We start from the raw sequence: 9,201 nt of genomic DNA on the forward strand, positions 1-9,201 counted from the left end.
TTCGCTACTATCAAACATATCTCTAAAAACTGACATTTTTGTACGCAAGATGCGTGAAAATGAACTCCACTAGGGAAGGGTTGTTTTCATTGAAGCCCTTTATGGTAGTCCTGAGGCCTCTTCGTGACGATTCTGAGTAGCCGTGTGTATGAAACGTTGTCTTCCGCCACCCATAAGAAAACCGCTAGATTTGGACGCTGAGCGTCGCGATTTTGTCCTCCGTCGCAGAAGTGTCAAAGGAAGGGGCGAGATCTGGGCATGGGGAGGTGTGATGATTTTCACATCGCCTGTGACACATTCAGGGGCCGTTGGGCTGAATTGTGGTGAAATTTGTTGCCAATGTGGCATCATTAACCCACCTTATAGCTCACATGAACTTCTGAACGCTGGCCTTTTTTCCGCATGTGTCGACACCTTGCTGTATGAAACATCGCTGAGCCTAAGGGTGGCGTCGCAGAGTGCTACGCTTTGGACCGTTACAGAGGAAGGTTGTAGGCACCTTTGAGCCAAATTTTTAACTATGGTGTCGCAATGGGAGAAAATGACTGTGTTTCAAGAAACGTTTCCTTTAATTCTGTTCTGCAGTGTATATGGAATATGCCAGTAACGTGCTTCAGTGTAAGAAGTAATGCGAGCTAAAAAGTATCTAGGCAGACACTAGCCAACTCGTCCGAGCTTCGTCAGCACTTCAAACCATCTTGCTAGAATGTAGTGCAGTGTTATTCACAATTACCTCGTGGGTTTCAGAAGACGACTGCTTGAAAACTACAGGACATACAGAAAGCAGATACATACCAGTGAATAGAGCAACTCTCCAAGGTCTTAGCTCACATTACAGGTGATCTATATGGGTGCCAAATTGCGCGTGCAAAGTATTCTAGTCGCTGACACGAATTACCAAGGAAGGTGTGAGAGCAACACCACGTAAATGGTGTTGGTGAGAGCAGCCCGATTCGGAAATCTGGTCGTTGGGTACCCTACTTACAGGCGCTAACTAATTTGATGCAACGATACGGATCGGATGGTTTGCCTGGCATGCCTGTTCCCTAATGTAACTAAGCCGCAGCGCTTCGTGCTAATATATAATTGGAGAGATATTTTTTTGTGTGTTTCGTGAACTCCCAGAATTACTTATGAAAAACCCTGCATTTTCTGTACAAAATCTTTTGTGGGTGCGAGTGTTGCCAACAAGTAAAAAAGAGTAGCATTTCTTGCAGGCAGCTGCTGCAATAGTGAAAAGAGAATCTGGTTCTAGTGACACAAATCTTTTGCACATTCTTCATGGATGTAAATATCGGAATTTCGAAACTTCATTACACCAAGTATGATGCGTCACTGACTTTCAGTATCGTTTCGAATACTGTCAATTATTTCTTCAGAAAGCTGACTTCTTAGCTACATGTAGAATGTCCTGTAAATAAATTTCGAAATAATATATAACAAAGCTAACCCACGTAGACAATAATTCTACTGAACTTCATTCAAATTATACGAAGTGTAGTACAAGCTGATCAAATATCTCTCTTGTGGACCGCATAAGTTTCCACGTGCAGCGCCATTAATCCTGCCGCAATACTCACAACCTGAAATCCACTTTTACTTCAGGTTTTATTTTCAAACATACAAATTATTATATCACTGAAATCGTATTGATGAATGATATTTTGGATAAAAAAAGCAAAGTTTGATTTAAAAAGTGCCTTTATTTTGGCGGAAGGAGCGTCAGGAAGCAAAACTCATGTCCCAATGCCTGCTGTGTACGGCGAACACAGTATGTCACTTGCGCGCCTGTTTGCGTAGACTAAACGATTTCGAGGTGGTCGGATGTCACTGAAAGTCAGCAGTCAGCCATTCAGCATCATCGTGTCATTGCTGCTGCAGAGGCTGCCGTCAGACCGGCGGCGGATTGTGGACGACATTCTGCTCATGTTGGACAACAGTCAAGGTCTCGCTCACGTCATCATCACAAAGCATCTGAAGTTCCAGAAAATCTGCGCGCATTGGGTCCCCCACAGCCTGACTGTGGAGCAGAAGGTGAACAGAGGTTCGACATCACTCCAGCACCTCGAACGCTGTCATGAAGAAGAATATCGTTTCCTATCCCATATTGCGAGAGATGAAACATGGTGTCATCATTTTCAGACCGAGAGTAAGCGTCAGAGCCAACAGTGGAGCCTCACCGTAAAAATCCAAAGCCGTGCGCGCCAACTCCGGTAACGTCATGATGATCTTTTTCTTTGGCAGCAAGTGCCCGCTGCTCACTGAATTTCTGGAAAACGGTGCACGTAGGAGTATTTGCACTCAAAAACCGGTCAAAATTACTTTATGCTTTTTTTTGCAGTGTGATCAAATGAAATATATTATTTAACATTAGCTATATGTTTATTTACAAAATATACGAACTTTATATGAAGGGCTTATTTCAATAGTGGTACAAGACCATTACCTCCACTTTTCTGCCTATAATGCTTCTGAAATTAATGATCCAAACAAAAGAAAGCCGGCCGCGATGGCCGTGCGGTTCTAGGCGCTACAGTCCGGAACCGCGGGACTGCTACGGTCGCAGGTTCGAATCCTGCCCCGGACATGGATGTGTGTGGTGTCCTTAGGTTAGTTAGGTTTAAGTAGTTCTAAGTTCTAGGGGACTGATGGCCTAGGATGTTAAGTCCCATAGTGCTCAGAGCCATTTCAAACATTTTTTTGAAAGAGAAAGAAAGGTTCATCTCCAACAAGAAGCCATATGCTTGAATATTTCTGGTATACCACCTACAGATTTTTCAGCGCCCATTTAACTTTAGGACTCTGTATCTCAAGATGAACAAAAATGGACTTGTACCACTATCGAAATAAGCCCTTCATATGTGAACTATTACAACGTATCTTTATTCAGTGTTAAACTGTCGGTAACTGTCCTCTTCGTCGTGTCTGGCTCCCTCTATAGTTACGTCGCTATCATTTTCGTCTGGAGATAAATACGAAGTACTTGCGACCGTCAGACTGACTGCCTCTTTGCAAAAATGGGAGGCTTTTCTTGTGATGCCTTGATATGATACAACTTAAATATGTGTCTGAACTTAGTAACGAACCCTGTAGTACACCTCTGTTACAATCCACACCTCAAAATTTATGAGCAAAATTTATCCTGTATTGTCGTATATGCTTGTTGCCGCCCTCAACTGCTTCTTCTGACACGTGAACTATAGATAAAATTGCTTTAGATACGACATCGTCACCATGAATTAAAATTGTGTGAAGAGTTGATGACATAGTATATCAGTCATAAAAATATTTGTACATTTTTGCAGTTTCAGTAGTAAAGGGATCAAATCCCTCAGCATCAATGCAGTTGCCACTTGAAATCACTTCTAGTATTACTTCCGTGAACGAAAATTTCTCAACCATTTGCTTCTCTTTAAATTGCTTCAGAATATAGTACAAAGCTCTTCTGGTAAATTTCTTGACTGTTAACAAAGAATCTGCAACAGAACAAACAAAAATTTGCTTTGTTGCAATGGTTAAACTAATTTAGCATTTCCCTTTGAATGAATAAAAACCAAATGATGAGTGACAGCGGACAATGTTGGTGTGTTAAAGAATTGTTATCGGTCTAAACGTCATGTTTGTAAAAGGCATATCGCTCGACAAGATCAGACAGGTTGCTAAAAACATTGAAATCTCAAAATTTTGTCGTAATAAAACTATCCCTAGAAACACTGTCTCTAAACATACAATTTAAACAATAAAACATGTTCATATTTAATAGTTATTTTTATCTAAACTTGACCAAAAAAGTAAGAGAAACAAATGTCCCAAACAAGTCGCACGAGAGGGCACATGTATTTCCCAATATGTTTGGTTAGTGGCTGACACACTGTCTCTAAACATACAATTTAAACAATAAAACATGTTCATATTCAATAGTTATTTTTATCTAAACTTGACCAAAAAAGTAAGAGAAACAAATGTCGCAAACAAGTCGCACGAGAGGGCACATGTATTTTCCCAATATGTCTGGTTAGTGGCTGACATTGCGGTTCGTGGCATCAATGTAGGGAAAGGTTATGGCTGCCAAAAGACGGTCAGGTTATCATTGATCTTCAAGATAAACACGTTCGAATGAATTTTAAAATAACTTGGCCAGTTTCATTTTCTACCGGTTTTAGGGCGCAAGTACCCCTACGTGCGGCGCCACAATTAAAGCACACCAAGACGCGGACACCGGCCGGGCCTGTTGCAGGACAATGCCTGCCCACATCTTACCAATGTTTTTTTGGCTACGCCGCAGAAGCCTCGCTGGGAAACCCTTACACATCCTCCACACAGTCCTCGTCTCTCACCTCGTGATTTCGATATCTGTGGAGCCCTGAAGAAGGTCATTCGTGGGCGTCGGTTTGCTTCGGACGAATAGATACATGCCTCCATAAAATCATGGATCCGTAAGCAACCGCAAACATTTTTCCATGAAGGCATGGCCCGCCTTGTCCCACAGTGAGATACATATACAGGGTGGTCCATTTATAGTAACCGGGCCAAATATCTCACGAAACAAGCATCAAACGAAAAAACTACAAAGAACGAAACTCGTCTTGCTTGAAGGGGGAAACCAGATGGCGCTATGGTTGGCCCGCTAGATGGCGCTGCCATAGGACAAGCGGATATCAGCTGCGATTTTTAAACAGAAACCCCCATTTTTTATTACATATTCGTGTAGGACGTAAAGAAATATGAATGTTTAAGTTGGACCACTTTTTCGCTTTGTGACAGATGGCGCTGTAATAGTCACAAAGGGCATAAGTACGTGATATCACGTAACATTCCGCCAGTGCGGACGGTATTTGCTTCGTGATACATTACCCGTGTTACAATGGACCGTTTACCAGTTGCGGAAAAGGTCGATATCGTGTTGATGTAGGGCTATTGCCATCAAAATGCCCAATGGGCGTGTACTATGTATGCTGCTCGGTATCCTGGACGACATCATCCAAGTGTCCGGACCGTTCACCGGATAGTTTCGTTATTTATGGAAACAGGAAGTGCTTAGCCACATGTGAAACGTCAACCACGACCTGCAACAAATGATGATGCCCAAGTAGGTGTTTTGGCTGCTGTCGCGGCTAATCCGCACATCAGTGGCAGACAAATTGCGCGAGAATCGGGAATTTCAAAAACGTCGGTGTTGACAATGCTACATCAATATCGATTGCACCTGTACCATATTTCAATGCACCAGGAATTGTATGGCGACGACTTTGAACGTCGTGTGCAGTTCTGCCACTGGGCACAAGAGAAATTACGCGACGATGACAGATTTTTTGAACCTATTCTATTTAGCGACGAAGCGTCATTCACTAAGAGCGGTAACGTAAACTGACATAATATGCACTATTGGGCAACAGAAAATCCACGATGGCTGCGACTAGTGGAACATCAGCGACCTTGGCGGGATAATGTATGGTACGGCATTATGGGAGGAAGGATAATTGGTCCCCATTTTATCGATGGCAATCTAAATGGTGCAATGTATGCTGATTTCCTACGTAATGTTCTACCGATGTTACTTCAAGATATTTCACTGCATGACAGAATGGCGATGTACTTCCAACATGATGGATGTCCTGTACATAGCTCGCGTGCGGTTGAAGCGGTATTGAATAGCATGTTTTTTGACAGGTGGATTGGTCGTCGAAGCATGGCCCGCACGTTTGCCGGATCTGACGTCCCCGGATTTCTTTCTGTGGGGAAAGTTGAAGGATATTTGCTATCGTGATCCACCGACAATGCGTCACAACATGCGTCAGCACATTGTCAATGCATGTGCGAACATTACGGAAGGCGAACTACTCGCTGTTGAGTGGAATGTCGTTACACGTATTGCCAAATGCATTGAGGTTGACGGACATCATTTTGAGAATTTATTGTATTAATGTGGTATTTACAGGTAATCACGCTGTAACAGCATGCGTTCTCAGAAAAGGTAAGTTAACAAAGGTATATTTATCACATTGGAACAACCGAAATAAAATGTTCAAACGTACCTACGTTCTGTATTTTAAGTTAAAAAACCTACCAATTACCAACTGTTCGTCTAAAATTGTGAGCCATGTGTTTGTGACTATTACAGCGCCATCTATAACAAAGCGAAAAAAGTGGTCCAACTAAAACATTCACATTTGTTTACGTACTACACGAATATGTAATAAAAAATGGGGGTTCCTGCATAAAGAACGCAGTTGATAACCGTTTGACCTTCGTGAGATATTTGGCCCGTTCACTATCAATGGACCACCGTGTAGTAACAGTCGTGGAGATAACTTTTGAAATAATGACCAGTTTACTTTCGTTCATCCATGTACCTTGTCTTCATTTGACTGCGCCCTGTACATGGAATGCAGCGCCGACTACACAGCGAGAGGCGCCAGACCGACGGACCGCGGGTGCGGCACCTCGGGTAACCGAGGATCGCGGCCATTCTGCTCGCCTCGCTCGAGCGGCTGTGCGGCGCGTTTCTTTCTCTTGCGGTAACCGGAGAACAAGTCCGCCCGCTGCCACAGGACACCGGAAACCGGAGGCTGCAGGCCTGGGGATTGGGGCTGTCCGCTCCTGCTGTGCAACCTACTTCAGCAGGGAAACGTCTAGGAGCCCTGGTCTAAATGAGTATACTAATTCCTTGCTTACATACTCTACTCAACAGAAAAACACGTGGTTAACAGTCAATGTAACAAGAAGACACGACCTGAATGCAGTTCTTTAAGAATACAGTCCAATAGCTTGTGAAATTACTGCGACTCATTTCGCTTCTGAGATGTTGGTGAGCTATTTTATTTTGTCCTCCTCACTCACATAGCCAGAAGGTACTCCTTATTTAAAATATCCCACAACGGATCATCCAGAGACGATTATCTGCTTTTTATTTTAGGAAGAAATTCAGGGACGGGGCCTTTGATCCTTTGATGCTCCTTCGATGTCAAGCTTATTTTGCAGATGGAGTACTTGGTCAAGGATAGGGGAGGAAATCCGCTTTGTCATATTGAAGGCGTCATCCCGACTTTCACTTGAAATGATGTATGGGGAACAAAATATCTGAATGTGAGTGACGGGACTGAGGTTCAGTCTTCCACTCCTCACGACTACGGTTGCCATATAAACAGATGGGGTCTCAGCTGTCCATACAGTTCATTCATTCAATCGTTTATTCATTCCTTCATTTTTTTTCGTTCAATCATTGTGTTCCGTGTATCCTATTCATGAACGTAATCCTCAGAGATGAGGAGGGTACATGGTGTCACTAATACAGAGACAACCAACTGTGTACGAAATAGATTCGAAATCATATGGATCTTAAACAGTCGTTCTTTCTTTCTGGAAAAGGCAGAGGCATAGGCAGAGTTATGGTGGTACTTGAAGTACCCTCTACCAAACCCATTAACGTGTCTCGCAGAGTATGCACAAGGAATTAACTACGACGTATACGGAAAAGAACTGATACGAAAAGCAATAGAGGTGCAAGATGGACTGTAATTAGAGCGGAAATTATAATGCCTATAAAATACGCTGTTGATCAAGCAGTGTTGTGGGAGCCAGAAGAAGAGCTGAAGCAGATGCTGTAATGTATAGCAAGAAGCGCGAGGAGTATGAAATGAATGTAAGTAGAGGAAACACAACAAAAGTAATGTGAATAACCAGGAAAGAAGCGCCAGTTAACATGTTCTTAGACCATGGGTAGTCAACATTTTTTACCAAACGCCCACTTTTGTATCCATGTTAGTGGTAAAATATCCTAATTATCCACCAGTTGCTCAGTGATAGTAATTTATAAAGTAGGGAAGTAATTTTACAAACATTTATGAAGCAGACTTAAAGTTAAAGCATACAGTACTAATTACTTACCATACACTTTGTAATTTTTTTTTTGAAATCCTATAAAGATGTTTCTAAAACACCTACTGTCTACCGCCCACCATGGAAGCTAGAACGACCACTTTTGAGTGGCAGGGACCAGGTGGACTACCACTGTCTTAGACGGATTTCTTTTTAATTGGCTTTCGGACCGTACCCATCCTGCCACCTCAACAGTGGAATGTCAGTTATGACAATACGAACGTAACGAAAACACAACATTCAGTCCCCAAGCGGAGAAAATCTCCAACCCAGCTGGGAATCGAACCAGAGCACCTTTGGTTAGCAATCTGCTATGCTGACCGCGCAGCCACTGAGGAGGACGAAGAAAAATATAGTACAAGTAAAATCCTTTCTGTGCCTGAGAAGTTTAATGACGTGGAACGTAAGCTGTACAGAAGAAATAAGAAGAAGGATATCAATGGGTAAGAGAGCATTTGAAAAGATGAAGCAGTCACTGGAAGCTAGAAAAAATCCAATGAAGCTGAGGAAAAGATTTGCTAAGTGTTGCTTCTGGAATGTAGTATTATACAGCACTGAACCAAATTCTACTATCAGTAACGCACATCATTACGGAGTAAATATACTGAACAGTGACTGTAAATTCCAAATAAAATAAAACAAACAAAATACGCGAAAACATTGTCTTTAGGCCAACACAGATCGCTAAATTAGTTTTCTGGGAATTTTATATTCTACGAGCACAAAATGTAATAGTCAATGAACAGCAATCCTTCCAAGCTAAGACTATGAGCAAATATCAGTGGATCACATTAGAAACACACTCGGTAGAGAAACGGACTACACTACTGGCCATTAAAATTGCCTCACCACGAAGATGACGAGCTACAGACGCGAAATTTAACAGACAGGAAGAAGATGCTGTGATATGCAAATGATTTGCTTTTCAGAGCATTCATGCACAGTTACAAAGAAAGATGAAAATTAGCTAAAAAGTTTTGAAATGTGGATGTGTAAAAGAATGCTTAAAATGAAGTGCGCTAAGATGCTTAAGAGCAAAGAAGTAAAGAAAAAAGTAGATGAAGAAAGAATGTTACTAGAAATGATCAGAAAGAGGAAAAAATTTTCGCTGGGGCATATACTGCGTAGGAATTGACCTCAACAAACAATTATAGAGGGAAAAGAGGAAGGAATGAGAGGAAGAGACAGGAATAGAGTGGAAATGGTGGACGACACTGTAAATGTACGAACGTAAAAACAGATGAAGGAATACGATCAGAACAGGTGGTGGTAGGTTCCGATGGACCAAACTGCTGACGTCGTCGGTCCCTAGAATTACACTTT

Source organism: Schistocerca americana, chromosome 3 (assembly GCF_021461395.2).
Source record: "Schistocerca americana isolate TAMUIC-IGC-003095 chromosome 3, iqSchAmer2.1, whole genome shotgun sequence".
NCBI lineage: Eukaryota > Metazoa > Arthropoda > Insecta > Orthoptera > Acrididae > Schistocerca > Schistocerca americana.